General features: G+C 42.6%; 1 long non-coding RNA gene across 1 annotated transcript; it reads right to left on the reverse strand.

Moving 5' to 3' along the window:
• Positions 1-690: 690 nt before the first annotated feature.
• On the reverse strand, positions 691-3,325 carry LOC112877286. Its single transcript, XR_003225460.1, has 2 exons — positions 2,961-3,325; positions 691-1,757 (listed from the first exon to the last, which is right to left on the reverse strand). It is a non-coding gene; the product is annotated as an uncharacterized LOC112877286 (long non-coding RNA).
• Between the last annotated feature and the right edge of the window lie 3,802 nt (positions 3,326-7,127).

The following is a 7,127-nucleotide window of genomic DNA, read 5'->3' on the forward strand; positions in this document are numbered from 1 at the left end:
AAGACACACCTCAAGTTGCTCATTCTCAAATTTCTCTCTTGCTTTAGTCCATAGGCTAGTGGAGCTTACACTGAAGTAGTTCTTCGTTCCCAGGGTTGCTAGAGTGTTCGATATGGCTTTTGCTCTTCCTTCTCTATGTAATTCCCGGATATCTTTAATAGGGATTAATAGAGTTATCTTCTAGATTTATATATTCGTATAGTTTATATTCTGTGGTGTCTATATGCTCTATGATTAGTATATACTTGTACCATATACCTTGCATGATTAGATGAGTAATTCTAGCGCTACAGTATCGGTTCCAGTATTCGTATGTTTGCTCTGGTATGATGTCTGTCTATTCGGAGGATTCGGAGGGCGGGAGCTCCGTGCAGGATACTAGAGTATCACTTATTAATGCAGATACGGTATCTGGGTTAATCAAGTGTTGCGGGATGTCGCTCTATCCCACGATTTGTAGAGGTAGACAGCAGGTGGTGATAGCCCTATCCATCCTCCGTAATCCTTTAGGAGATCCACCAGTCACGTGCAATTCTCCCGATAGTGCCTGGATGCCTAAAGCTGGGTCCTTTTCATGTGTCCTAGATCAACTAGCGCACTTTGCGCACCCTATCATAAGTTCATGACCGCATAGATAGAAACAATCAAGAGGAATGAAAACAGGTAATGTTAATGAAAAGACTAAATCCATGACAAAACGTGTAGCAGCAAAATTTTCATTCCACAAACATATAGTACCGCATGTCTGTGCCCATGTAGAATTACAATATAATTACAATGTCACAAACCTGAGCAATGCACACATGGTATATACAGAGGTATAGACAAACAAACGAAGAAGTGAACTGTATAGACAAATAAACAAATGAAGAAGTGAACACCCATCAAAAAAATTTAAGGAAATGTTGTAATTCAATTCATGGGATGCCGTAAATTCAAGCTCTGACAATAGTGCCTCATCAGCCGGGAGCTTTAAAAGCCCATCAGATTCTTCATTCCAAAGCTCACTGCAGTAATATAAAAAAATAGTCATTAGAGTCTAGAAACCAAGTAGAAATTATACCTTTTTGTTCAACTTACAAAAAACCTTAGGTAATCTGATAATGCCGTCAACAGACATGCCAACAACCTAATGCAGTGAAGAAAGGATAGAAGTAAACCATGGATGCCTTCCAAAGGAAGATACCCAATTGCCATAGTTTATTAGATTTGTAGTTTTTGAACGGTAGCAGCACAGGGACACAGAGCAACATAAAGCATGGAAGAACTAACAAATTAGATTATCAGGAGCGTCTGCATTCTTTGAAACAAAGCTTATCAGGAAACTTTTATCATGACTTCAGGAATATAATAACACATGAGTTCGTAGCTCCTAAATATTAAAGTATGCTCTACATGGGATTAATACCTTAAAAGGTACTCTCTAAAAACTGAGGCACAGATAAACAGTAAAATGATGTAGCTCAAATATAAGTAAAAATAGGAGCCCTCGTAATAGTGATCTAAAACAAAGTAAACTACATGCAGGCAGAATTTGTGAGGTACGAATAAAAAGCTGGTATAATGACCGCACTCCTGCAATTTTAGAATAAGAAATAGTAGCCCGAAGAGGAAAAAGATGGAGTTGTCATGATTGCTTTAGGAGCCAACCAAAGTAGTTAAATTTTTTTTCACTGAGAAATGGATACATATGTAGCGCCCTTTCACTATCCACTATCCACTGTTACATTTGTATCGGTTCCAGAATCCAAGGCAACCTGCAGTGAAGCATGCAAATTAGATGACCATTAGAATTGAGACATTCAAAAGAGCAGCAAAGAAAAAAGCCACTGCATCATACTCTGTATAGCCCGAGCTACTGAAATTATGTACACATTTTTGTTGTCAAATGAATTGAGCTGCAGGTTGGACCTTATAAAATGATATAATTTGCATTTTCAGACATTGTAGTTAATCCTATTTTTCGAATGCACTCAACAATGCAAATCAAACTTCTAAAATATGTACAATAATCTGATTGGCAAAAACAGATAGTTATGAACGAGATTCCAAAAAAGAAGGTAATGATGGCTGTACAGAGTTTTACTACTCTGAAAGTAAGCGAAGCCTTGAGGGCTTGGGGCATTAAAAGGAATCGTGAAGGCATACATTCAGGGAGGCATAAAAAGTAAGTGAAGCACTGCGGCATCCAAAATAAAACTGTTCAAGGCTCTTTCAGCAGGATAGAGAAGTGATATCACTCCAGGTAAATAAAGCATATACAAAGCCATTATCTAAAATGAGCACTGATGAGGGTAATGGAAAGCTTGAAGAAAAAATATTTCTCAAAGCATGTCTGTACCAATGGCGTGTCAGTACCATAAACAATTATGACACTGTGTGTTGGAGCATTTCAAGATTACTTTGTCTATAAATTAACCAGCATATAACTCTGCAATTCTAATCTCAAGTGGTGTTGGAACATCAAAGAATTGGCATAAGCAATGATATGAGAACATGGATTAGCACCACGATTTTACTGGGTGAAATAATCTTCCTTGGTTCAAAAGAACACAAAGACAAGTGATATGTATCCCACAAACTTTGACCCTAAATACTCAAATAATCTATGTATTGTATTATATTTCTTTGGCCAATAGCTAACTCTTTCATCTATGCTTTGTAATTATTTAAATCAAGCCAAGTAACTGCCCATTGATTATCTGTAGAAGGTACTTGGTGACACTAACTGCATCTACTCCTATGATTATTATTCGAACAATATAATGGACAGGAGAGATAGGAATTCTGCTCTAGTTAAACATGGAAATGATTTTTGTGTTCCTGCCATGATTATGGCAATTGAAACATTTCAGTAAATAGCTATCCTCTTATATATGCATGGTGTCATCAATTATGTACCAAACAAATAACATCAAGCAAAGAACACTGGTAAAATGAAGGGGGAAAAGTAAACTTACCTTAACAATTGATTTATTTGCAGGAAGATTGACAAATCGGAGAGCTTGCTTGTGGATGTATGTAGAGAAATCATCACTCTCGCCTGTGCCCTCGGATGATGCAGCTGGGGAACGGAAGGCCTTGCCTGTGCTTGTGGCCGGCTTGGCGCATGAGGAGAGTCCACAGCTGGCGGATGGAGTTGGGGTGCTTGCCGCTCATAGCTGCTTTCTCCGTGCTGCGTGTCCTCCACAGGGCCACCCCTCTCTCTATGGCTAGCAACGGATCTAGTGGACGGAAGCAGCCGGCGGATATGAGTGGATGCAGAGAGGGGGTGAAGAGAAAGAAAGCTACGCGAGGACTAAAGAATACGAAGCCATCGAGCTGCTCCAAGCCCGAGGCACGCCATGTCGTGCAAACAGGGGCTAAGTATAATATATGGATATGGATATATTGGAGCTCCGTATTTACCGTGGAACAACGATTTTTCCTCGGGATCGGAAGTCACTGCCTCAGATTCTCCATAAATATCGCTTTCTTCCTTTGGTAATGATGAGACATCACTGTTCATTGTCGATTCATCATCATCAAACATGGACAATGAGAAAGGGCGATGATATTCGCTGAAGGGATTAGGATTTAAGGTAGGAGGTTCTCTGGTTCGGCAGTCTTTTATGGGCAGGGTGTTGGAGTTTGGACAAAAATTTTCGCTCTTTCAGCAAGCTCTTGAGATTCTTCACGTAGATCTTCGTATATTCCAGTATACGCGGTATTCTTAAGGATCCTATCAAGGATGGCTTTCCCTTCACTTACGGTTTTGTGCCAGAAGGACCCTCCGGAGGCCGTGTCTAAAAACATTGCACTATCTGTTCTAAGGCCACGGACAAAGTGCAGTAGGTGCATAGCCTAGGGCATACCCAAGTCTGGCCCTAAAGAAATCAGCTCGGTGTAACAAGCCCAAGCTCCTCCTAGAGGTTCTTCGTCTCGTTGCTTGAAAGAGACAACTTTTATACGAAGGTCCATGACCCTATGTAAGGGGAAGAAGCGGAGGCATAACTTCTCTTTTAGAATATTCAATTTGCCCTCTTCCCTTCCTACGATTAAGGAATACTATTCTTTGGCATAACCCATCAAAGAGAATGGAAAAAGCTTCCATTTCATGGTTTCATGGTGCATGCATGGTATTGAGATGATAGAGCAGTTCTGCTAGAATTGTCGTAGGTGAGTGTAAGGATTTTCATCCTTGTGCCCATAAAAAGATTATGATCGAATCATGGCAACGAGACTAGGGCACGAGACTAGGGCGGATCTCATAGCCTGGTGTAAGGATGGGGTGAGATGAAGGTGGAGGCTTGAAATAATGAGGTACTGGAGCCGAGAAGTTACAGATAGATATGGAATCCATGTCAAAGGTGAAATGATAAAAGGATGAACTCGAATCGATACTAGTACAGCTACCGTTCCCCGACAATGGTGCCAGAAAGCTTGTTGGTGGTCTTTAGCCTAACAGAATACCGATATAGCTTTCACCTTAGAGTATTCCAGGGCATCGAATCCATGAGGAATGAGAACTGTACTAGTAGTGACTCTTGTTTATCTAGGAGATATGATGGGAATGAAGGGGTCCAGATAAGATAGGTAGAGGTGGTCTAACGTCATCTTGCTAACTACTCCTATCAAGAATACTTGACTTTATACTCTAGCTGCTCGACGGCTGGAAGAGGAAGGACTTCAGAAAGGGGTGAGACAGGAGTCTAATGGCAAGCTACTACTGCTATGAAAGCACCCGAACATGGTGGACCGCGAAGGATGGATAGGGCTGTCACCACCTGCCGCCTACCACACAATTCCATAGGGTGGAACACAATCTAACGTAACTAACCAAGCCTGGGCACCACGCCTATAACTATCGAGTTACTTACTCCTACCATGTACAAAGGTAGAGAGCACACGCAAATAAGTAGAACTTGCTACTTACACCGTCAAGGGATCCTGCAACTAAAGAGATCAAGTATTCAAGTACTAATAAAGTAAAGGAGAGAAAGCAATATTACTGACGAAAGAGGAGGAAATTACTTGAACCGAAGCTTCATTCCTTGGACGTACAAGGTTGAAGAGGGGCCGACACTCCAGCACCTCTTCGGACTCTCACCTCACCTCTCTCCCTATTTTCTAAGGATATATGGGCAGCGCTATGCTTCACCTTGGCCTTTCTTCAATTCTCGTGTCTTGAAATGAAGGAGGGAGAAGGTATTTATAGGCTTTGAGGACGGTGCCTGGGAGATTGCTTGGCTTGGACGCAGGCTTGGTGGTTAAGCTAACTATCAATCGAAGGAGGACGCGTGACGTTGTTAACGGCCATTAAACACATTGTGACCCTCAACTTCTCGGGAATAAATAGAGCCTTACACTATGTTCCATACATATTTTTGCTTATTTCTAGCAAGTGCTACAAGTTGTGGATGAGTTTTCATTGCAGGAGTACATGACGTAAATTTCAGGCAAAACGGGCACAAACCCAGGCCGACCACCCTCGCTTAGGCCGGCTGGCCTGACACTTCCTTGGACTGCCACATCACTGATCTAGGGGAAAGGAAACACACCCACAATGCCCCTGGGCCGTGCACTTGAAGTCGGTTTGATCTAATGACCCGAAAGGCCTCACCCATGGATGGAAGGTCCCACCTGCATGCAAGACTCGGGCAAAACATCTGAGAACCGCCTCCCTAAACAACATGCAAGCGTTGATCATCAAGTCGGCGCAACGTAGGGACAAGACGTGCCAGACTTAGGCCGACCAGTCTTAACCAGGCCGGCCAGCCTCCAATTGCTCTGCTTTGGATAGATGCCACCTCCACCAACACCAGGAGAGCCTCAGGACCATCTAAGAGAAATGCGGTGACACGTGGCCATTATCCCACGCCAGCCGGCCTGGCTGGCCGGCTTAGGACTGACGCAACTGCCGTAACCGCTTCACCAACTTTATCCACCGACCTCCTACACTATAAATAGATGAGCACCTCAGCTTGTAAATGACACACCAAGGAGGACTCTTCTCTCATTTCACTTTCTAGATTTAGGTTTAGTAGCCTAGGAGTTAGAGTCAAGTAGAGCTTGCCTTGGGATTCCGGAGTCATCATTGGAAGTCTCGTATAACTCTTGTATTTTTCCCTTTGATATTTGTCAATTTAAGTTATCTTCTTTATCTTTTCAAGTCAGCTTTACTTTCCACATTTATTTATCTTTCCAAGTTATCCAACTTGTGTGCGGAAGTCTTTACCTCTAGCTTAGGCTTTGTTACCTTTCTTGTTTGTCGGGATCTTACATTGCGGGTTTTCTCGCCCGGACTAGGGAACTCAAGTTAGTCCCCTAGGTTGAGGGGGATTTCTCTTGTAGGCCACAAGAGAAATCCTAACAGCGAGTGCAGACATGGTGTCCGGCTTAGTGTTAGCTAGGAAGTGTGTTCCACCCCACGGAACCGTTGTGGTAGGCAGCAGGTGATGACAGCCCTATCTGTCCCTCGTAGTCCATCATGTTCGGGTGCTTTCATAGCAGTAGTAGCAGGTTGCCGTTGGACTCCCCTTTCACCCCTATGTGTAGTCCTTCCTCTTCCATCCGCCGCCGAAGTAAGATCTAGGTTCCCGATAGCTAGTTAGAAGCAAGGTTTAGTCTAGTGAGGCTAGCTCGTTAGTTTAAAAGTGTTTAGGAGTCTTTCTCGCTCGTTGTCCTCCCAGTTACCTTACCGTTCTAAGGTTTAGAGTCTCCTATGTCAGGCGGTCATCATTTGGCCATGATCTTATCTATCTTATCTAGCTTACCCCTGCTGGTTAGTTGGTTGATATCTTTGGTAAAGTTTATCATTCGATTCTTCGATACTCTTTATCCATAGTGCTTCCCCAAGAAAATTTATGATACCCTGGAATACTCCAAGGTGAAGTGCTATAGCGGTAATTCTTTGCGCTTGCGGAATATCAATTCTATTGGAGCATAAGAAACACCAACAACCATTTCTAGCGCCGTTGCCGGGGAAGCAATTGGCTAAAGATATCGTTTAATAGTTTGATAAAATTTACTATTTTATCACCACTAACTTTAGTGGGCTTACCATTGCTCTCTTTGTCTTTGTGATATATGCAGAGCAGTGCATGACTGGTTTCTACCTACCATACAACTTCAACCCGAATCCTGAA

The sequence above is a fragment of the Panicum hallii genome, chromosome 9 (genome assembly GCF_002211085.1).
Source record: "Panicum hallii strain FIL2 chromosome 9, PHallii_v3.1, whole genome shotgun sequence".
Classification (NCBI taxonomy): domain Eukaryota; kingdom Viridiplantae; phylum Streptophyta; class Magnoliopsida; order Poales; family Poaceae; genus Panicum; species Panicum hallii.